This window comes from Oryx dammah, unplaced genomic scaffold (genome assembly GCF_014754425.2).
Source record: "Oryx dammah isolate SB20612 unplaced genomic scaffold, SCBI_Odam_1.1 HiC_scaffold_18, whole genome shotgun sequence".
In the NCBI taxonomy this organism is placed as follows: domain Eukaryota; kingdom Metazoa; phylum Chordata; class Mammalia; order Artiodactyla; family Bovidae; genus Oryx; species Oryx dammah.
The window spans coordinates 89,520,319-89,544,692 of NW_024070202.1; the positions used below are offsets into that span (position 1 = coordinate 89,520,319).

The 24,374-nt window shown below is 37.3% G+C and overlaps 1 pseudogene; it reads right to left on the reverse strand.

Annotated features, from left to right (window-relative positions):
* Positions 1-1,185: 1,185 nt before the first annotated feature.
* Positions 1,186-23,770, reverse strand: LOC120877540 (annotated as a pseudogene).
* Positions 23,771-24,374: the final 604 nt, after the last annotated feature.

Genomic DNA, 24,374 nt, shown 5'->3' on the forward strand with positions numbered 1-24,374 from the left:
TTTACTGATGAGGACTCAGGATAGGATATTATAAATACCCAATTCTTTCATTTAAAAATGAAAACACTCAAGACTAAAAAAAATTATGTGTCTTGACTAGAAAGTAAATGAATAGAAGTTAAATGATTGTATTGTCAGTTTTATGAGTTTGGGGACATTTTGTTAATTGCTACATCCCATTCCTTGGTACATTGCATAGCACATGGGAGAAATTTCCAAAGATTTTGTTGAATGAATGAATGAATGAATTGGCTAAGGTCAAAAGGTAATGACAGAGCCAAAATGAGAATTACAATCTTCTATTTCCCAGTTCAGTGATTCCTTGTGTATAAGACTTATGTGTCACACTGTTATCAGTGTTCTATGAATAATTCATCACATTGGCACAAGGCACAAAGGTCATGGACACATTCCAAAATTGAATATTTTAAGGATTTATCTTTTCTTCTGTTTTGTAGCAGTTCCTATCAATCATATTCATAAGTCAACAGGAAATATCTGGGTTTTCATAAAGCTGATATTTATCTTAATATAGCTCCATAAATACAGATATTTATAAAACAACAGAAGTGGTCTTAAATGAGCTCTCACAATTTTTTCTCTTTGGTATTTATATTTTGTCATTTTTCCAATAATTTAATATATTCATGTTTGTCTTTATTTCCACTAATTAAATGATGACAGATGAAAGTTTAAATAAATAATTACTGATGTGTCTTATATGCAAGCATGAAAATCAGAGATAGCACCATCACTGAAAGGTTATGTCACTCAAGAATTCATTAAACATTCATTAGCCTCACCTTAGTTAAGGTGTCCTTGTTTACATATTTGCAGATTTGCATACTCATGCCCTGAACAAGATTTCAAAAATGTTTATGATCCTATGACCATCTTAATTATAAATCATCAAATAGATAAATAATAAATAAATAAATCTTATTGAATATATATATATATATTTTTTTCAACCTGGCCCTTTATGCAGTTCCAAGTACAAGATGACATGAAGATAAATGAAGTTCCAGTTTGGGTGCCTCCATCTCCCTCCTATGAATCCTGACCCAAATCCAGAATGGGTTTGGGGTAGGCTTCCTGGTCATGGGGAAAGCTGTAGTGGTTGGCATAGAACATGGGGAAAGAGAAGGTTTACATGTCTGAATGACATTCTTTATTCCCCAACCATTAACCATTTTCGGGTGTGTCTTTCACAGAGAAACCACAGACTGGAACATATTTAAATTCTTTGATAATATTGTCATTAATTTTCAGTAGTAATCCTCCACTGTGGTCCTGGGTAAGGTAACATTGAACTGGGTATGTTTAATCTGGGAACTGGCCTTTGGGTTTGGTCTAAGTCCTCAAAAATTTCAGATACTACCAAATCTTTTCCAACAATTTATCAAAATCCCAGTGATGGGCAGAGGTGGGTACAGTGAGACTTCTTATAGATGATATACAATATCTCAGGGGAGATCTGATCAATCTTATTTAACTATCACACAGTTACAGAGGATATAAATTGCTTCTTTCCACCTCATCAGTGAAGTAATTTCCTGTGGTATTGCTATGGTCACGTCAGCATTACGAACTTTGTACTCAGCTAGAATGCTCTTTACAGTTTCAGCATCCGGCTCACTCTGGCAGCAAGTGGCGTTCCTTTATCCATCTTCTGAAAGCCAATATAAAAGGGTTTCCTGTTTGCCGGGGTCCAGCCCTGGTGGATCCAGGGTGATTCGAAGGGGAGACGGAGTAGGCGAGGAAAAAACTTATTTATTTATTAATATAAGATTAGATTAGGAAGAAATAGTGTAGTAGGAAAATTAAGTGGAGAAAAGATGCTGAATAACTTGGTTTACATGGAAAGCCAATAAAGTTCCAGACAAGGAGCTTGCACCATCTACGTTAGGCCACTGGCATACGTTTGAATATTGGAGAGTGCCCCGCCTTGGGCTCTCTCTTACAGATCTTAGAAGTCGGGACAAGTAAGTAGACATGGTGAGCCTCCATGCCCCAGATGGGAATTCAGCCTGAAATTAGAGTAAAGAGGAGACACAGGGGAAACCAGTCCTTCCAATGACTGGCCCGGCCTCTATTGTCTAGAAAGGCCTTTTATACCTTTTTGATTGTACATAGAGATCAGTGAGTAATACAAAGTTATGCAGCTTTAGCAGCCCAGACTCTTATCAAAACCAGGCTTTCTCTCTGCATACCTAATTGTATACACAAGCCTTAGGTGATTTACATCATCTTCCGGCCAGAGGACCAATTAACATTTTACAGCCTTTTTTCTGATAAGGGTTTGTCAAGCAGAAGACTTATTTGTGTTGATCTTCCCAAAGTCTGGTGCCAGCCTCAGAAAACACTAAATAAAGTTACATTCTTACATAGCAAGGACACAAGAGGAGTGCAGTGATATATAACAAAAGAAAAGTAATTAACTCAAAAGTCTAGTGTTGCTAACATCAAAACTACTATATACCCTAAATTTTACATAATAGAAGATACAGAGTCATGCAGGGGCAGCAGTCCTGACCCTTTCTGTATATCTTTTTGTATACAGAAGGCCTCAGGTGATTTACATTATCTTCTGGCCAAGAGGCTTGCTAACACTTTTTGGCTCTCTTCCTTAATGAATGTTAATCTCATTTCCCCTGAAGTGTTTTTCTTTAATCTGTATCTCCTTAAAGCACTAAAGTTACATCTCTATAGAACAAAGGCGCAGTGGGTTATAACAAAGAAGGTACTTAACTCAAAGATCTAATGTTGCTACTTGTTTTTTCTATATACCAACTATATCAACAAACAAAAGATATGAAAATTTGGCAGGAAGTATTGGCTCAACCACGAAAGGCTTAATCAGTTTTATTCTAATGATCTTGACACCTCGGAAGCCCCTGCAATCCTATGATATTTTAATCTTCCTGTGCCTCTCGCGGTTGGGAGACTGTAAACAATTCACAAGCTGTAAAAAGTCCGGGGAAATCTGTTAGGCAAGTTAGAGAGCTATCAGAGAGGGTTTTAAGCCGAGACATTCTTTTGCAGGAGACTGAAGCCCTGAATTAACTTTTCTCCAGAGAGTGTCAGGAGAGTGGAAAAGCAGAGTACAAAGGCTGGCAGATTTTTTTTTTGGGGGGGGGTACATGCTCAGGAAATACCAGGGGGAAAACATGAAGCCTGATTCGCCTTGCCCATCAAGGCCTCTGCCGCATGACCTTGTCACAGGTGGGATTCCTCACGCTGGCTCCCGGCAGCTGTTCAAGCGAATGTCAAAGGAGTCCAGCTCGTTTTCAATTATATTCTTATGTCTCAAAGGTTTCAGAGCACCCAGAACAATCAGGATCAAGCTACACATTCGGGCCACTGCAATGACTTGACAGCCTCTCTACCTTTCTCATCCTTGACACTTTCAATGATATTTGAGGGATCCTGGAGCTTGATTTTGATTTCTTTGTGTCTCATGACACAGGGGTCAGAGGAGTGAATCCCGGCTGCCACCTCGGAATATACTTCGGCCAAGATACTGAACTGTGTGGACTTCCCCACAGTTAGAAAGCCCACTAACTCAAGTGGAGCATCACCTCTCTTGGCCACACCAAAAACTTCTGGCTCACCAGCACCACCACCTTTTGGAGAAATGAGTTTTCTGTGAAGCTTGACAGAGAGAGCCTTCAGTTCAATTCAGTTCAGTTCAGTTGCTCAGTCGTGTCCATCTCTTTGTGACCCCATGAATTGCAGCATGCCAGGCCTCCCTGTCCATCACCAACTCCCGGAGTTCCCTCAGACTCAAGTCCATCGAGTTAGTGACGCCATCCAGCCATCTCATCCTCTGTCGGCCCCTTCTCCTCCTGCCCCCAATCCCTCCCAGCATCAGAGTCTTTTCCAATGAGTCAGCTCTTCCCATGAGGTGGCCAAAGTACTGGAGTTTCAGCTTTAGCATCATTCCTTCCAAAGAACACCCAGGACCGATCTTTAGAATGGACTGGTTGGATCTCCTTGCAGTCCAAGGAACTCTCAAGAGTCTTCTCCAACACCACAGTTCAAAAGCATCAGTTCTTCGGCGCTCAGCCTTCACAGTCCAACTCTCACATCCATACATGACTACTGGAAAAACCATAGCCTTGACTAGACGGACCTTTGTTGGCAAAGTAATGTCTCTGCTTTTTAATATGCTATCTAAGTTGGTCATATCCTTCCTTCCAAGGAGTAAGCGTCTTTTAATTTCATGGCTGCAATCACCATCTGCAGTGATTTTGGAGACCCCCCAAAATAAAGTCTGACACTGTTTCCACTGTTTCCCCATCTATTTCCCATGAAGTGATGGGACCGGATGCCATGATTTTCATTTTCTGAATGTTGAGCTTTAAGCCAACTTTTCCACTCTCCTCTTTCACTTTCATCAAGAGGCTTTTTAGTTCCTCTTCACTTTCTGCCATAAGGGTGGTGTCATCTGCATATCTGAGGTTATTGATATTTCTCCTGGCAATCTTGATTCCAGCTTGTGCTTCATCCAGCCCAGCGTTTCTCATGATGTACTCTGCATAGAAGTTAAATAAGCAGGGTGACAATATACAGCCTTGACATACTCCTTTTCCTATTTGGAACCAGTCTGTTGTTCCATGTCCAGTTCTAACTGTTGCTTCCTGACCTGCATATAGGTTTCTCGAGAGGCAGCTCAGGTGGTCTGGTATTCCCATTTCTGATAGAGCCTTCAGTTCAGTTCAGTTCAATTCAGTCACTCAGTCATGTCCGACTCTTTGCGACCCCATGAATTGCAGCATGCTAGGCCTCCCTGTCCATCACCATCTCCCAGAGTTCACTCAAACCCATGTCCATCAAGCCGGTGATGCCATCCAGCCATCTCATCCTCTGTCATCCCCTTCTCCTCCTGCCCCCAATCCCTCCCAGCATCAGAGTCTTTTCCAATGAGTCAACTCTTCACATGAGGTGGCCAAAGTACTGGAGTTTTAGCTTTAGCACCATTCCTTCCAAAGAACACCCAGGGCTCATCTCCTTTAGAACAGACTGGTTGGATCTCCTTGCCTTAAGCACCTCTAAACAGTGGTTTTGTACTTTTAGTTCAAGCCATCTCGGCTTCGATCCCACAGGTGTCAGCTAAGATGCTGCTAATGATGGCGATTTCCCCGGGGTGCAGAGGCCTCCACACAGATTGCTTCTGTCACACATCTGCCAGCAGGAGCTACTGCTGTGTGCAGGCGCCATACCTCCTACTTCTTGCAAAAGTTCAGTGTGACACTCACTAACTCCCCACAACAACACAGTGCAGCAGGGTGTAGACAAACCTTCCATTCCCCATTTTTTGAAGAAGGTTTTCTGTCATTTCTTTTTTATAGCATGGGCTATGTCATTTAGTACGGACTTCTGGATCCTATGTGTGCACAAGTATGTGGTGTCCAAAACCAAATTCTGCACACTGAAAAAAACAAAGCAGAAAGATGAGTTTATTTTCAAAGCTTATGACCTGCAAAACCAGGAAACTCAAGGTGATCGGCAATGTTTCCTCTTGCTTACTTACTGCAGTTTTTGTTTTGTTTTTTAATCACTACATAATTATATTTTAATACAAAATCAAAATACAGACCACCATAGTAAATTGATGCCAATAAAATATATTTCATTTGCATTGCATGACAAATGGTTAATGTCCTTTGTCATAAATGAGTTCTTAGAAACCAGTAACAAAGACATTGATATTCCAAAAGAAATTTTAAAAAAAGTTAGAGGAAAATAAAAGAACACAAGTGACTTCTAAGAACTAAAGGATGTTTATGGAGTAAATGCAGAAGTTATTTGTCTTTTTCAGCTGAGACCTGGTGGCTTCTTCCTTTTTTGGGTGAAGGTAGCTGAGTCAGGATCAACCAAGTCCAAAGATGGCGTGAACACACTTGGCTTTTGTGTACTGGCTGGTGTACTCTGCTCATTTCTGAGAAGAGCTGTCAATTTCCTGTAACTAATGTTAGATAAAGTTAACTTTAATTTTTCTTTCATGTGTCTACATTAACCAACTCCATTTTGTCTCCAACATAAGTGACTCCATTTTGTTTTGGTTCTACAGTATACATATATGCATGCACACATCTACACAAGGCCAAAATTCTGGTGGGCTGTGAGGTCAAGTGCTTTTACAAGAAGGAATTAGAAAGAGATTGATTCCAGAAGATGGATGTCTTCTGAGACTGAGGCTGTAAAAGTAATGTACTCTGGTGGCAAGTCAGTTCTCTCCAAAAGTGAGGTTGCAGTTGACAGCCCAAGGGGTGGGAAGAACTGGGCTAGGAAAGGAGCTTGCATGGACAGAGCAGCATCCATACCTGCCTCATCACCTTTAGCACACTGGTGGCAGGTCCAGCCTAGTCCCAGAAGCAGGTATCAGACCTTGTTGGTGAGGAGGGCCATGAAAATCCAAAGTGCTCTATGGGACCATTCTTTGGCCCTTCTCTATGCTACTGCTGTGTATGTCAGAGTCTATGACTCTTCATGTTTCATTATAATTTATAGTGATCAAATGTTCCAGGGAGAAATGATATATTGAATTATCTGTTAACATTCAGTGTGGAACATTTCATAAATGGTAGGTCAAGAATCACTAGCATCTTGGCAGATTGATGTGGATTATGCTGTTCCCCTTTTACCATTTATCCATCTACACTGTGGAGTTTACAAAGCAGATACTAAAGTGGAGATTTTGTAATTGCCACATTGCCTGTGATTTTCCAGATATAATGGAAAAGGGAAAAGTCAGAGAATGTAAAGTAAGGAAAAGCTGTGGCACTTTGATGTTTTAAAAGTTTTGTTCTGAAAATCATGTGTCATTAAGCTTGTAGTTAATACTAGAAAAGAGTCTGGCTTTCATTATGAAAGAGATAATTTATTCACATACAGAACAAGGTTCATTGATTAGGAGTAGTATGTAGTGAGTTAGAATAAACTTTGCTTTCAAAACTAAGTTCAACATTTGGCAAAGTTTGATTGGTACAGGGGAAACAATGTATTATGTTTTACCCTAATCACTTAACAGTTTTTTTTTAGGCAAAATTGAGATGTGCAGACAAGATGATTCTAAAGATGAGTAAATTTTTAACTTTTTATATTAATACCAAAGTAACAGGAACCGCCTACATAGAAGTTGCATAAGTAATTGACACATTTCTGTGAAATGTATTAATGACTTAAGATGCAGAGGCATACATGTAAAATTGATCAACATTTATCTGGAAGTACAAAATTAATAGCTAATATGATCTGGAGTAGAATCAGGATTCAGAAAATCTTTAGAGTTGAAATAATAGGCAGAGTTCACTAAGAAAGTATCTATATGAGATGTCCAGAAGTGGCAGATTCATACAGACTAAAAGTAAATCAGTGGTTACCAAGGCATGGGGGAAGCAAGGAATGAGGAGTGACTATTAGCAAATGAAGCAAATGATTTTCTTTTGGAGTGACACAATGTTTTGGAATTGGATAATGGTAATGGTTGCATAGTTTTGTGACTATACTAAAATCCAGGCTTCCCGAGTGGTGCTAGTGGTAAAGAATCCGCCTGCAATGCAGGAGATGTGGGTTCGATCCCTGGGTCAGAAAGATTCCCCTGGAGAAGGAAATGGAAACCCTCTCCAGTATTCTTGCCTGGAAAATTCCATGGGCAGAGGAGCCTGGTGGACTATAGCCCATGGGGTCACAAAGAGTCAGACACAACTGAGCACATACTGCTGCTGCTGCTAAGTCGCTTCAGTCATGTCTGACTCCATGCGACCCCATAGACAGCAGCCCACCAGGCTCCTCTGTCCCTGGGATTCTCCAGGCAAGAACACTGGAGTGGGTTGTCATTTCCTTCTCCAATGCATGAAAGTGAAAAGTGAAAGTGAAGTCGATCAGTCGTGTCCGACTCTTAGCGACCCCACGGACTGCAGCCCAACAGGCTCCTCCGTCCATGGATTTTCCAGGCAAGAGTACTGGAGTGGGGTGCCATTGCCTTCTCCAGAGCACATACTAAAATCCACTAAATTTTACACTTTAAAAGGATGAATTTAATGGTAAGTGAATTATATCTCAGTAAAACTTTTAAAAGACACTTATGTTTAATAAACTGGGAATAGAAGAAAAACATAGGAAAAACAGAAGGAAACTGAACATAGTAAAGGATTTTTATCTTGCACATGTAACCAGGTGAAAGTTTAGTTGCATTCTCATTGACTCATGCATTAAAAATGGAAAAAATAATAGAAGTAAAATAGAAGTATATTATATCTATTATTATGAAGCCTTGTTCTAGATATTATAACCAAGATGTATACTGTAAATATTCTGACATGATATATATCATATTTAAAAGCTGTGAAAGAGAAGGCCATATTATATTCAATGAAGATGGTTTGATTGTCTAGTGAAAGTGTTAGTCTCTCAGTCATGTCTGACTCTTTATGACGCCATGGACTTTATAGCCCACCAGTCTCCTACATCCATGGGATTATCCAGGCAAGAATACTGGAGTGGGTAGCCATTCCCCTCTCCAAGGGGTCCTTCCCAATCAGGGATTGAACCTGGGTCTCCTGCACTGCAGCAGATTCTTTACCATCTGAGGCACCAGGGAAGCCTATATAGAACACATAAAATTTTATGAAACAAATAGATTTGAAAGAATCAAAAAAGAATTCCAGATGAAAAGAATTAACAAAGTCAAGAGGTTCCTTATATGTTATCAACAAACAAATATAACAAAATGAAATGCAAAACAGAACTCAATCAAAATAACAATCTAAAAATAAAAATACTTAGAGTTAAATTCATGCGATATTGGCAAAGATGAAGACACCTTATATGGATGTCAGAGATGGGTAATTGTAAGAAATTGAATGAAAACAATTTTGTGTATGCATATATGTACATTTCTCTAAGTAGAGAATCTAAACAGACCATCAAATTCTCAAATGAGCAAAAGAAACAAAAAAGTTTATATATCATTGCCTATAAAGCAGCAGTATATAGAATAGTGTAGTAAGAATACATTGATAAATGGATAGTATAGCTTGATATAAATTGTAAATGACAGATAAATGGAATCATAAAGAAAAATTTTTTAAAATATATATTTGGTGTATGATAAAAATACATAAATAATTTATAGATGATTAAGTTTTAAACAGTATTTGAGAAAAGAGATAATTATTTAGAAAAAAATGTAGTCTTCTTCTTCCCATAAACCAAAATTTCAGATTTATTAAGGATTTTATATAAAAATTAAATCTTAAAATATTAGAAGAAAATATAGGTTAATTTTATGTAGGTGTAGGTCTTTAAGAGAGGCTTCCCTGGTGGCTAAGTGGTAAAGAATCCGCTTGCCATAGAAGACTCGGGTTTGATCTCTGGGTTGGGAAGATCCCCTGGAGAAGGGAATGGCAACCCACTCTAGTATTCTTGCCTGGAGAATTCCATGGACACAGGAGCCTGGCGGGCTACAGTCCGTGGTGTTGCTAAAGAGTCGGACATGACTTAGCAACTAAGCAGCAACGACATAATTGTTTTACTATATATATACATATCACAATAAACTGTGGAAAATTCTGAAAGAGATGGGAATAGCAGACCACCTGACCTGCCTCTTGAGAAATCTGTATGCAGGTCAGGAAGCAACAGTTAGAACTGGACATGGAACAACAGACTGGTTCCAAATAGGAAAAGGAGTACGTCAAGGCTGTATATTGTCACCCTGCTTATTTAACTTCTATGCAGAGTACATCATGAGAAAAGCTGGAATGGAAGAAACACAAGCTGGAATCAAGATTGCCAGGAGAAATATCAATAACCTCAGATATGCAGATGACACTACCCTTATGGCAGAAAGTGAAGAGGAGCTAAAAAGCCTCTTGATGAAAGTCAAAGTGGAGAGTGAAAAAGTTGGCTTAAAGCTCAACCTTCAGAAAATGAAGATCATGGCATCTGGTCCCATCACTTCATGGGAAATAGATGGGAAAACAGTGGAAACAGTGTCAGACTTTATTTGGGGGGGGTCTCCAAAATCACTGCAGATGGTGATTGCAGCCATGAAATTAAAAGATGCTTACTCCCTGGAAGAAAAGTTATGACCAACCTAGATAGTATATTCAAAAGCAGAGACATTACTTTGCCAACAAAGGTCCATTTAGTCAAGGCTATGGTTTTTCCTGTGGTCATGTGTGGATGTGAGAGTTGGACTATGAAGAAGGCTGAGCGCCGAATTGATGCTTTTGAACTGTGGTGTTGGAGAAGACTCTTGAGAGTCCCTTGGACTGCAAGGAGATCCAACCAGTCCATTCTGAAGGAGATCAGCCCTGGGTGTTCTTTGGTAGGACTGATGATAAAGCTGAAACTCCAATACTTTGGCCACCTCATGCGAAGAGTTGACTCATTGGAAAAGACTCTGATGCTGTGAGGGATTGGGGGCAGGAGGAGAAGGGGACGACAGAGGATGAGATGGCTGGATGGCATCACTGACTCGATGGACGTGAGTCTGAGTGAACTCTGGGAGTTGGTGATGGACAGGGAGGCCTGGTGTGCTGCGATTCGTGGGGTCGCAAAGAGTTGGACACGACTGAGTGACTGAACTGAACTGAAATGAATGTATACATATAGCTGAGTATTCTTTTGCAAACAGGAAAGTATAAGAACTTTACATAGAGTATAATAGGCAAATAACAAATCAGGAAAAGCATTGCAATGTATTTGACAAGTTTTAATGTTTATACATAAAATTCTCTAACAAAAACTTCAAAGAGAGAGATCAAAAGAAAAGTGATCAAAGGGCAAGAAAAAAGCAATTTCTAAGAAGAAATACAAATAACCAGTAGACATATAAAATGTTCAAATGTAATCAAAGAAACTCAAATTTAAATAACAATAATATAGAACTGGCTAATATTATGAAATTTGGTAATTCCCAGGGTTTAAGCTAGAGTTAAGAAATGGGCTTTTCCTTTAATACACTAATAAGTAAGGTTAAATTGCCATTCATGTTCATGAATTTACATTTTGCCAATATCTAACAAAAGCCTTAAAAAATGTGCTTAACTTTGTAAGCACTGGTCTCAGAATATCTTAGGGATATAATTGTGTAAATACTCACAAATGTCTATTTGAGAATTATTTTGCAGCAGTTTTTATATTGGTGAAAATTTTAAATAGTATTAAAGGGGTCAAATGAATTATGGCTGTGGAAATACTGATTTCCAAAGATAGTCACAACAGTATTTTCAGTCCCACATGTTCTTCTTTAACCTTGTCACTCCCTAGTTACCGTTTTCCTTGCCCTTGAACCTAGGCAATACTTTACGGCTCCTTCACTGAGTAACAGATGATGAAAGTGAAACTGGATGACTTTTAAAGGCAAAAAACTTTCCACCTGATTCTCTCCTTTGGGATTTTTCTCCCTTGAAACTCAGCTTGGGATGAAGCCCAGACCTCATGGCAAGGTCACCTGTAGGTGTTCCAGCAGAAAGCCCCAGGTAAGATTGCTGCCAACAGCCAGTATCTACTAATCATCTAAGTGAATGAGATTTCAGATGATGCTAGCCTCCAGCCTTTGAGTCACTACAGCTGATTCTAACTAGAGCAGACAAATTGTTGAATGCTTCCAAATTGCAGATTTGTGAACAAAATGAATACTGTTGTTTTAAGTCACTACAGCTTGAAGTGGTTTATTATTATACATAGCCATAGAACCTGGAACAATGTTACCTCCAAAACTGAAATATTGTGAGGGCATTTTTAAAGAAAAGCATAGGTGGAAAATATGTATCTTTAAAATTTTACAGACATTTACAAAGTGCAATTGAGAAAAAGGGTAGATCATAAGAGTATATATTATTATATATAGTATATATAGTAATACTATAATAATCTTATTGGAGAAGGACATGGCAACCCACTCCAGTGTTCTTGCCTGGGAAATCCCATGGGCAGAGGAACCTGGCAGGCTACAGTCCATGGGTCACAAAGAATCGAATACGACTGAGCGACTGAACAATAATAATACTATATATCATATAGTATACAGTATATATAATAATTACATTTTGTGTATGTATACAAAAATTCACATAAATATCCAACAGTCAGCATGTGTATGTATAGAAAAGGCACTTGGGAAAGTATTTAAAAAATGTAGACAGCAGTTTTCTTCAAATGTTTGGAGTAAAGCGATGCTTTATACTTAATTTATGTTGTTGCTCATCTCGCTGATTTTCTAAGTTTTAACAAGTGTACATTGATCACTTGTTCGATAAAGATTAAACAAATTTGAACTTAATAAACAGCTGGTAGAGTATCAAGTACAGAGGAACCTGGCTCAATAGCTTTTCATAAGAAAAAGACAGGTGTTTTGGCTGATTACAAGTTCAAAATCAGTGAACAGTGTGTTGTAATTACCAAAATGTTAATGCAAACTTAGGTAGCAATTACAAAATTCTAGAATCCAGAGGACTGGAGACACACTGAACAGATTATACTTCAAGGTAACACCAGTTTTAAGAAAAACAGCAAGTGATCTTTTTCAGAAGAGACTGATGCAGATGGTGGTAAGGTCTGAAGTGGGATTATGTGAGGGACAGTAGAAACAGCAGGGAATCCTGTTGTGTTAGAAAAGAGAAAACAGATATATTTTATGAGAAATGGGGTTAGACTTCATCTGGATAATTTCAGAGAGTAAGGATTAAGCAATAAATGAAAACCCTAAGGAGACAGATGTAGCTCAATTTAAAGACACCATTTTCAATTAAATTGAGCCATTCAAAAATTGCAAGGATAGCCAAAGAATGTAATGAGACCAAAACCCTGGTCTCTGGTTTTGAGGTTCCCAGGTGTCAGGATGTTTATAGAACTCTGCTCTTCGTGGAAAGGTCTGGTCGAGTATCATTCGAAGACCTGTCCCTTTCCACATCTACGAGTTTCTATCGTAGGATCAGAACCACGACAATATACTCTGTGGCCAATACTCTATAGTCACTCTTTAGCATACCTTTTTCTAACAGCCTGATTTTCTGAATTCCCAGTCTTTGCTAATTAGCACAGCTGAACTGAGTTTGGCAGTGATTTTTCTCAGAATTAAAGACTCACGTTTTCGTAAGATGATGTGTGTCTTAATTAAGTCTCCTCATTAAAACTCCCTAGCTTTGATTGTTAGTGTCTGTCTCCACACAGCACAAAACAGACATTTGGCCATTTCTTATGTAATTTGATTGGTATAACAACTCATTGTATTATTCAGCTCCACAAAGCAAAGTTTTAGGTTGTTTTTTTTTTTCGTCTAGATGGGTTATGTAGGTATGCTTCTTGTCTACTTATTTAAGTGGAGTTCCTGGCACACCTGAACACTCTGCTTACCTACAGATTAAAGATTTTATCAAGTTGTTTGAAGAGTAAACATTATTTCCTTCTTTTTTAACGGCAATTATGAGGAACTAATTTAAACTGAGCATTTTAAAGGAAAGACAATGTCCTCTTACAAGTTTGTTAAGACCGTGTGGTTTTCCTGTCACCTTGGCCCTGCCATCTCACTCTGATTTTGCAGCATTGATGTATTTCAGCACTTCTGTGTTTACGGTAAGACATCATCCTTCCTTTCTTTCTAAAACGTAGATACAGGCCTCTACACATCTGATATTTGGGTCAAATGCTCTTATACCTCCCTTCGTGCCTCTTCTTCTTTGTTCTTAACAATAGGAGGAGATTGGAGGGCTTATAAAATTGAGAAGATACTCCCAGAAAATCTGTGGTTTTATTCTCTTGACTCACATCTATATACAGTCAAATAATTGAACCCAGCATGCAGCTCTGAGTCATAGGTGAATTTTATGATATCTGCAAAACATTTAAATTTGATTTGTTAAATTGTACCTAAAATGAATTTAGGCAGTTCTTAATAATTCTTAATAATTATAGCACAGAAAATAAACATAAAATATCCAGGAGAAAATAAAGAAATATGATAGATAAATGTAATATTAAATACACCATTTGGGTTTCCCAGATGGTGCTAGAGGTAAAGAACCCAGCTGCCAATGCAAGTAGATATAAGAGACGTGGTTTCAATCGTTGGGTTGGGAAAATCCCTGGAAAAAGGGCATGGCAACCCACTCTAGTATTCTTGTCTGGAAAACCCCATGGCAGGCTTCAGGCCATAGGATAGCACAGAGGCAGTCCAGAGGATTGCACAGAGTCAGACAGGACTGAAGCGACTTAGCACGCACACACATTCCATTTACTGGAAACAATGTCTCTATGAATACATCTAATAAAACAACTTAAAGTATTTACTGTGTAAATTTTCACAAGACAAATTCCCACTTAGAAGATATAATAACAGAAGCAAAAAAGTAGAGCTATATATGCTATATATATTTAAAAGTCTTTACTAATGATTTGAAAAGCTTTTCAGCAAAAATTTACAGTGCAAGCTATATTCAAATGATCTGCACTGACTATTTATTGCTAGGTGAGACATAAATCACTTTCAGTCAAAATTATTCCTGAGAATAATCCATATATGGCTAATTTTTACTTGAGTGGTTGTGAAAATTCATAACCTACTTGGCAAATTGGTGAAATGTCCTTTTTTTGTAGGAAGATACATTCATATAGTGGTATGTGTTAGAAGATGACTTGCATTGCTTCCTGTTTGCCTGTTTGTATGGAACCCATTCAATTGGACTTAACAAATAATTTTTACCAATGACTTTTGTTCACTTGGTGGGCAGCCCTTGCATGCCATTATTTTTTATTGATTAAGCACAAAAATAAATTTTCATCTCACTGACAGTTATGGATATGGTAAAAGAAACAATACTCCCCCTCAAAAAGGGAACCCCCCCATTTTAGCTTAATAATATTCTCTTAAGTGCAAAGGACTAGAAGATGAGCATAATACTAGAGCATAATGAACTGTTCATTTTCCACTGGGAGTAGTTTATATTTACCTGAATTGTAGATTGGGAGAAGCTCAAGTTTGGAAACCAAATTTGTAGTTATTTCTGAGTGTATATTGAGAAATCAGGACCATGTTTTCAGCTTTCTTGTGACTTCTCTGCTTTTGCTGTGCTCCTTCATCTCACTCTATGACAGGTTAAAGTAATGGGTGAATTTTGGAGTTTTGAAATAGGATGACCTTGGTCTCATCCCAGCTCTATCAGCAGCAGTGTGACTTGGATAAGTTACTTAACAGTCTTATATTCTGATTCTTTATCTCTGAAGGAGAGATAATATTCCTATCTCATGATTTTGTGAAGATTAAATAGACTAATGCAACTAAAGTGCTTAGTGAGAGGCACTGTGGAGGCTATAGTGTAGGATTCAGTGTTTATAGCATTACTGCTATTATTACTTTAACAATGTTTGGTGTACACAAAAGGAAGAAACGGCAAACCTTGCTCTTTGCACTGATTCTATTCTCCATTAGTTTAGATGTGATTGAGCAGAATTTTCTTTTCTATGCTCTCTGTGGTTGTTATCATTCATTTTTATACATTTCAGTATTCTTTTCAGGAGAATACTGTACCAGTCTTGAAGATTCACTCCATAAAAGTGGCATCTGCCAGCCATATCCCTAAGAAATTATTCTAATTTATAGGAACCAGGTGTCTGAAATTTGAGATATATTGTGCCTAAGAAGGATTTCTTAGTGATGGAAACTTTTCTTTTTCTAGTGAAAGTATTTCACAGAAATTGAAATAATATTTTGTCTTGTCTTAGAAAATAACTTATACATTATGATTTCTTTAGTTCCAAGAAAACACAGATGAGTAAGAGTGAGAATCTAGGTTCAACTATAAATTTGTCTATAACATCAGTGGTTCTCAAACCTGGTGGCCCATCAAGATATTCTAGGAAGCTTTTCAAAATGAAGACTTCTGGGGACTTCCTTGATAGTCCAGTGGTTAAGACTCTGTGTTTCTAATGCAGGCATACTGGTTTGATCCCTGGTTGATCCCATGCCACACAGCATGGCTGAAAAAAAATAAATAAAATCTTTTGTAAAATCTTGGTCCACTGGGAGTTGACTTGGAGGATCTGGTTACACTGTGGGCTAGTGGCGATCTTGCACCATAGGCACAAGGCATGAGTAAGCCAGAAGAGGTGTAAAGCTAATAACACGTCAGGTGGTGAGACCTTCCTTCCTACTGCTCTTAAGTTTTACCATGAGTCCTTTGAATTTCCTTAGATAATATGGCAAGTTCTGTTCAGTTCAGTTCATTTCAGTTACTCAGTCGTGTCCGACTCTTTGCAACACCATGAATCGCAGCACGCCAGGCCTCCCTGTCCATCACCAACTCCCGGAGTTTACTCAAACTCATGTCCATCGAGTTGGTGATGCCATCCAGCCATCTCATCCTCTGTCGTCCCCTTCTCCTCCTGCCCCTACAGGCAATTAATTGTCCTGTTGCAGTGATAACACTAGTGATTCAGCTACCATCAAAATGTCTGCTCAAGGGTGAGAATCCTTGAGCTGTAAGACTATTATGCCTCAGAGGCAATTTGAGTGACCAGGAGACATAGGAGCATGAATGGGCAAATATCTTCTATGTTTGACCTGTATTTTTGGAAATTATGTCTGATTTAAGCCTCTATTTTAAAGACGTCTACTTTATTCTGAGAATATGGATGGTTTATGGAGGGTTTAAAGGATTATTCTAACACAGAACATCCATCTTATACAACGTCCCAAACTGTCAACTTGAGAGTTGACAAATGTGCAAAATGGCCACAATATTTTACAGTAACTGTCACAGAAGGTGGAGTCTGGTTCCCCACCCATTAAACCTGGGGTTTGCCTTGTGGCCTTCTTTGACACACTGAATGTAGTACAGATGATGAAGTAAGTCCAAGTCGTAATGGGTTATGAGCCTAGGAGGCCTTGTAGCTTCAGCCTTTGTTGCTTGTAGAACCCTGTTGTTACCATGTGGGTGAGTCAACCTGGTGGATAAGTAGAGATCAGTGGCACATTTGCATCCATACCAGGATGAAAAACAGCCAGATAAGTGACTCTAGAGTGATCCAGAGGCCATCTTAGGTCACTGGGCCACCAACTAGCCTTCTTCATTCTGCCTGAATCCAGAGGGATTAAGCTAAGCAGAACCAGATCACAGAATGAGTCTGACTGTAGAATCATGAGCTAAGTAAATGTTGCTTATATCCAATAGGTATAATGCTATGTAGCAAAACCCAACTAATATACCTGGAACAGTCCTAGTTTAGATCTGTTGTTATGGTGTAATTATTTGTATGGTCTTCTTTCATTCTCAAAACTATCGTTGTTCAAGTATAGGTTGTACAATTAAGTCAACAGTACTACTGTTGATTTGCCAGACAAATTTTATATTTAAAAATGTATTTTAAAATTAGTTATTTTCTGTTTTAAACTCCTTAAATGAATTTCTGTTGTATTTAGAATAAAATTCAAATTCCTTTCCTGGTAAATAAAGTCTTAATAATCTGGCCCCATTCCCTTTTCTGTAGACTTCTCCCTCTGGTTCCGCAGTCCAGAAAACTGGCCTCCTTTTTGTTCCATAAACAGGTGAAGTTTTTTTCTTTGAACCTTTAACTTTGTTTTTCCTTCTTTTTCTAATGTCCTTTCTCCTGCTCTATACAAGCAGTTTCTTCTGATCATTAGAGCCCAGCTCAGTGCCACAACCTCTGAGAAGTCTTTTGGAGTTCCCCTACTGAAAGACGCCTCATTTCAGTCTTAAATACAGCTCACTCTTCATTTCCATATATAAACATATATTTTATCAAAAAATATAGCTTTAAAAATGTTAGTTAACTTGATATTATTAATCTTCCCCATTAACAAGTAAACTCCTTCAGATAATTGAATCCTAAAGTTTTAACAGAGTATCTAGCAGAAAGGAGTGAGATAAATATCTCGTGAATAAATGCTGTGTGCTCAACTCCGGACTTAGAACTGATAGTCTTGGATTTGAGTTTCTCCTCTTCTGTTTCTAGGGTGTTTTATTTTGAGTAAGTCCCTTACCCTCGTGGCACTTGTTTAACCATTTTGAACATATAGAAACTGGGATATTAAATGTGACAATGAATGTGGAGTGCAGGGTTGACTGGAATGTGTTATTAAATGTCAGCCGTCATTGCTAGCCGTTCTCTCTTCAAATGATATGATCCTTTTTACAGCAAATAGGTATTTATTTAAAATGTATTTTTCAATAGATATTAAGTGCTTTTCTTAAGGTTCAAGGTCTTTGCTTACCTGTATTTATCTCAAAAGTGAAGAAAGCTCTGCCAACCACATCCCATTCTATCCTGTGTCCTGTGAATTACTATTTTTTTGTTGACTGATTGAGCTGAAGGCAAAATAAGGGTAGTGGCTCATCCAACTATCAGTCTTGTCTTCTGTCATTTATTTCTTGTCTTTCAGATTACAGCTTTTTTTTAAAGCTCATTTTGAAACAGACAAATAGACTAGTTCTCCTTACAAGTGTTTTTCCTGACAACTGAAACAATATTTTAGACTGATATCTCATCATACCACCTCAGCATAGCTTTGAGAATTATGAGATTTGTTACTGATTTGATATTGAATGATTACAAGACTGGAATTGTGGGACTAAAAAAGCCAGTGCTGTTTTCAAAGAAATGCCTCTGCATCTCAGAACATGTAGCTACTGAAATCATTCTATTAATAAATAAAGTTACTAATGCATGGATATATTACATATATTTCACAATAACCTTTTAAAATGAATTACATATAAAGCAATTCAAATAAGGATTAACAAACTATATTTGTATTATATTTTTTCCCTAAAGATTTATTTGTATCATATATAAAATACATATTTTTTACATCTATAAAGTATCCTAAATACTCTGTGAAACAGGACAGACCATTAGCAAGACATTGACAATTTAGGCCTTGTCTTTCCTCCCTTTGTGTGACATCTCTTGCTAAATGGAGTGTAAATAACTCAAATTGAACATATGTAGTATTTTCTCTCTTTTTATTTTCAAACTGAAAGTGTCACATATGCACATAGCAAACCTTTCAGGTTGTACAAATGTGTTTATGGTAAAACATCAACTCTCCTCTCACTGTAGATCCTTATTCCTCCAGTGCCTCCTGAAAGTAACCCCTACTGAGTTTCTTCTGCACATCTGTTCTATGCATACATATTTTACATACATGTAGATGATGTTTATCTTAAGCATCTAAAAGAATTTCTTCACGCCCAAATGGTCCTTTCCTTTGGACAACATCCTTAACCTTTGTTATCTCAGATGCCTCACCTGTATAATTAACCCACCTTCAGAGAGTTAATTTGGGATAAATGTGTTTTTTTTTTTTTTTTATGAGACCATTGAAATAGCATCTGGTACAAGGGAAGTACTCTGTGTTAGTTTTACTGTCTTCACATCTTTGCCCAAGATCTAGCATTACTGATTGACATAACTGCATTTTAGTAAAGGTATGGTATTTAAATGTTGAATCCAAATAGTTTCAACTAAAATGGTCCTGTGGTACAGACTATAAAAATCTCATACAGAGACATATTTTTACTAAATTCAAAGGAGGATTTAAAAATCCAGTAAACATGAACTTAGAACATACGGCTTATTTACTACAGAGCACAGTTTGCCATTCCTTAGCTACCTTTGCTCAAATGGTAAATGCTAGAAGAAAATGAAGTACTAGAGATAGGGGCTTTCTGTATTTCTTTGCATTACTTATTTGCTCATTTATGAATTTAAAATGTATTTATTTTACGTTTAATTCTATATCAGATACAAACTTAGGTGAAAAAGAAGCAGATAAAATAATCAGTTCAGTTCAGTCGCTCAGTTGTGTCTGACTCTTTGCGACCCCATGAATCACAGCACGCCAGGCCTCCCTGTCCATCACCAACTCCCGGAGTTCACTCAGACTCACGTCCATCGAGTTGGTGATGCCATCCAGCCATCTCATCCTCTGTCATCCCCTTCTCCTTCTGCCCCCAATCCCTCCCAGCATCAGAGTCTTTTCCAATGAGTCAACTCTTCGCGTGAGGGGGCCAAAGTATTGGAGTTTCCGCTTCAGCATCATTCCTTCCAATGAACACCCAGGACTGATCTCCTTTAGGATGGACTGGTTGGATCTCCTTGCAGTCCAAGGGACTCTCAAGAGTCTTCTCCAACACCACAGTTCAAAAGCATCAATTCTTCGGTGCTCAGCTTTCTTGACAGTCCAACTCTCACATCCATACATGACCACTGGGAAAACCATAGCCTTGACTAGACAGACCTTTGTTGGCAAAGTAATGTCTCTGCTTTTGAATATGCTATCTAGGTTGGTCATAGCTTTTCTTCCAAGGAGTAAGCGTCTTTTAATTTCATGGCTGCAGTGACCATCTGCAGTGATTTTGGAGCCCCCCAAAATAAAGTCTGGCACTGTTTCCACTGTTTCCCCATCTATTTCCCATGAAGTGATGGGAGTCACTATTATCATGGACTTCATAAGATGATGGAGAAGAATTTATTAGTGAAGTAATTACATACCCTATATTAAAACAAAGGGTAAATTTATCTAATAATTTTATTTCCAGTCAATTTGTCATGAAGTTCTGAAGGCAACCAAGAGTTATTTTCTGTTACTGAAAGGCTTATAAAATATACCATTCCTATAGTCTAAAACACATTGTTGGATGATGGGTCCCAATAGTCTCTTTCTCAGTCTCTCCTTTTGTTAACAGAACCCTCATTATTCCTGTCCATACAGAAATCTGCAAAGTCAATTGGAATGCTTAGATAAATCTTTGTTTACTTTATTTTGTTTCTTACTTTATAGGGTTTATATTAATTTGTGCTACTGTGTTTTTCATTTTAGGGTATATTAGTACTCATTTAAATTTTATATATAATAAGATACATTATAGGTGTTAGGATGGTGGTATAACTATGAAAATAAAAGCTATCATTATGGTCCTCATGTCATAATTTATTTGATATGTCATAATTTATTTGATATGTCTTGTGTTGACATATGGGCTTGACGTATATTTTGATATTACAAAGGTAAACTTTTGCTATAAGACAGTATGCTTATAAGACAGAATGTATGTACATCTGTATCATTTTTCTACCTGTGCAAGCATATCTGAAAAATATGTCATATGTTGGATTGTGGTGTTAAAGATCTCTGTAATTTTGATAGTTATTGACAAATTTTTGTTCATAAGAATTGCACAAATATGTATTCCAGTCAGCGATATATGAAGATGTCTGTTTCTTCATAGTCTGTTATTTCAAGTTTTCAGTTTTTGCAAATATGATAAGATCAGGTGACTTTTCAAGATAAATTTATTTTTTTCATTATAGATGAGTTTGAAATCTGTTCATGTTTTTAGCAGCTGCTTGCATTTTCTTTTCTTCTCATAACCTTTGCCATTTTTCATTTTTGTAATTTAGTTTTTGTAACATACATTCTAGCAAGAGTTGTTCTTCATCTGTTTTAGAATCACAGATATTTTCCTAGGTTGCCTTTTGAATTCATTTATGGCATTTCTTGACATGCAGATTTTTTTTTTTTTGGTAGTGAAAGTTATCAATCTTTTCTTTGAGAACCCCGGATTTTGAGTGATGGTATGAAAATCCTTTCCAACTTTAAGTTTATATGTGAATTCTCCATAGTTTTCTCATTGCTTCTATAGTTTCTTTAAATTGTAAAAAAAGAAAGAAAGTTGCAATTAAATTTTTGCTTATAATGATTACTTTTGAGGTATGTCAGGAAAGAAACCACTCTAATTTTATTCCATATTTCTATGGGAGCAGAGCTGGAGCCTAAGGCCTGTGAAGGAAATTGGGGTCTGGTGGGTGCCAATGTCCTTGCAGAGGATTCTCAACAGGCCACAGCCTTAGAAGAAGGGAAAATTGGAAATAGAAAGGCTGTCATGGAGACTAATGTCAGCTCTGGAACATTTCAGTTTCCAGGAGTGGATAAAGACAATCCCATGTTTATATTGCCCCTCAGTTCAGTTCAGTCACTCAGTCATATCCAACTCTTTGTGACCCTGTGGCCTTCAGCACTCCAGGCTTCCCTGTCCATCAGCAACTCTTAGAGCTTGCTCAAACTCATGTCCATTGAGTCAGTGATGCCATCCAACCATCTCATCCTCTGTCATCCCCTTCTCCTCCCTAGCAGAAACCAAAGATAAATTACCTCTGGTGGAACCTCACATCATTTTGAACCTCAAATAAAATTATTTATACAGTAAATTTTGCAAATACAATGTCTGGTAACATAATAAAAAATATTCAGGATATCCTGATGTACAAGGAGAAGAAACAGGGTCAAAAAAACCCAGCAGAAATAAGCAATGGAAAAGACCCATAGGTCTCCAGGTAGTGGAGCCATCAGAAAGCCCCCCACGCCAAATAAGTTAAAGGAGATAAAATATGAACTTAATTTTGTAGAGAACTGGACACCAAAAGAAAGAAATTATTTTAAGGCCAACAAATGTAATAACAAGATTTAGAAATAATCAGTAAAGATTTCTTAATATATTAGATACAGAGGAGGACAGTATTTGTGAACTAATAGATAGGTTAGAAGAACATGCCCAGAAAGAACATGGACAAGTCAAAACTGAAAATAAGCAAGAGAATGTAAAGCACACAAGTGAGTCATTCTAATTTAAGTAGGGTTGTTGAGAGAAGGAGTAGATAGGGAATATCATACTTAAAAAGATGTAACAAAATGCCAAGTGCAGCTGAATTTAAAAAAAAAAAATTATCTTGAGAGCAACAGTGATCACCGGCAGGTGATTTCTTGCTAGAAAAAAGAATTGTGGTCTTAAAGGTAATGGAATAGCAACTTCAAAATGCCAACTGGAAATCCTCTATTGAGTGAAAGAATTCACTGAGAATGAAAGTTAAATTAATACATTTTTGGATGAACAAAAACTGTGAGTATCTGTCAGTAACATGGCACAAAAAAGATGCTAAAGGGTTTTTTTCCAGGCAGCAAGGAAACTTTTCCAGATGGAAACAAAGATGCAGGAGGAAATAATGAGCAATGAAAATAGAAATTATGTGGTCAAGCCACTTTAATCTCCATTTTTATTTTAGTCTCAATTCTATCAATATAATTAGTTGATCTCAATCAATCTGACTTTTTGAAAAAATGATTTTTATAACAGTTTTCTAAGTAGATACTTAAGCATGTTCATGGAAACAATATTTCTATAATTATTATACATTTGTGTGTATAATAAACCCTGGGCTTTTCTTTCTTTGATGGTATTTTGGATGTTTTTTCACTCTATTCTGTTATTATCTGTTGCTGCAGAGAAATTTGAAGCTTGCTTTGTTCTCTCCCTTCCCCCACTTTCCCCTGCTTGTTTCTGTATTGTCAAGGTTTAATAACTTGACTGGGATATAGCTTATTATTGGTTATTCTGGCTCACTTCTACTGCTATGATACACTCTGCTAGTTTCAGAAAATGAGAGTTTTCTGGAATGGAATATTTAAATATATATTTTTGTCAGTTATTCTATATTGGCTTGGTTTGCCTGTCTTCTTTTTAAATATATTCTCTCTGATTCCTCTCAATTTTCCTTAACTCCATTTCTTTTAAGTTTGACACAAATTTGTTTTCACTCTTTCACTTACTATATTTTCATCAGTTTCTATTCTTTGTGTTCCTTCAGAACTTCCATCACTTTCTGTTATTTGTGTTCCTTCATTTCTGTGATTGTTTTTATTCCTTCTAACTTCTTTCCCAAGTACTATCAGCTCACACATTATTTCCTCTTTTGTCTCACCATCTTTGTTCTGAGTTCTAAAATTTCTGGTTTGTGACTTCCTTCACGGAAGAGATGGCTTTATTGGGTATTTCTCAAATTGTGACAAAGTAACTTGTATAGCTTTTAACTTGCATATGGAATTACTTTCTAGTGAATGTTCCTTGTTTGTAAGTTTTGCTGTTATTTCCTACCTTTTTTTGTTTTTTTTTTTTGATTAACCACTACTCCTCCCTGATTTCTGCTGCTTTTGTTGGTTTGTTCTTGTTTTTTATAGTGCTGTCCAAAATCCATATATATGTCCTGAGTCAAAGCTTTACCATGTGAGTTTTTGTGTGTGCTCTATCTTAGCTTAGCTATTGTTTCCATCCATGTATTTTCAATGTTGTCGTTGTGGTGTCAGGCTTTGCACTGAGCTTTGGGGAAGTAACAGTGAACAGTAAAGGCAGGTCTTCTGCTTTCATAGATTTTATAAGATTAGCACAGGAAGAAAAATAAGTGAATTCAATACAGTGCATGCTAAGTATGTACTATGAGAGGAGAAATATAGGATACTGTGGAAACATATTAAGAACATTAAACATTTAGATTCTTCTAATATGTTC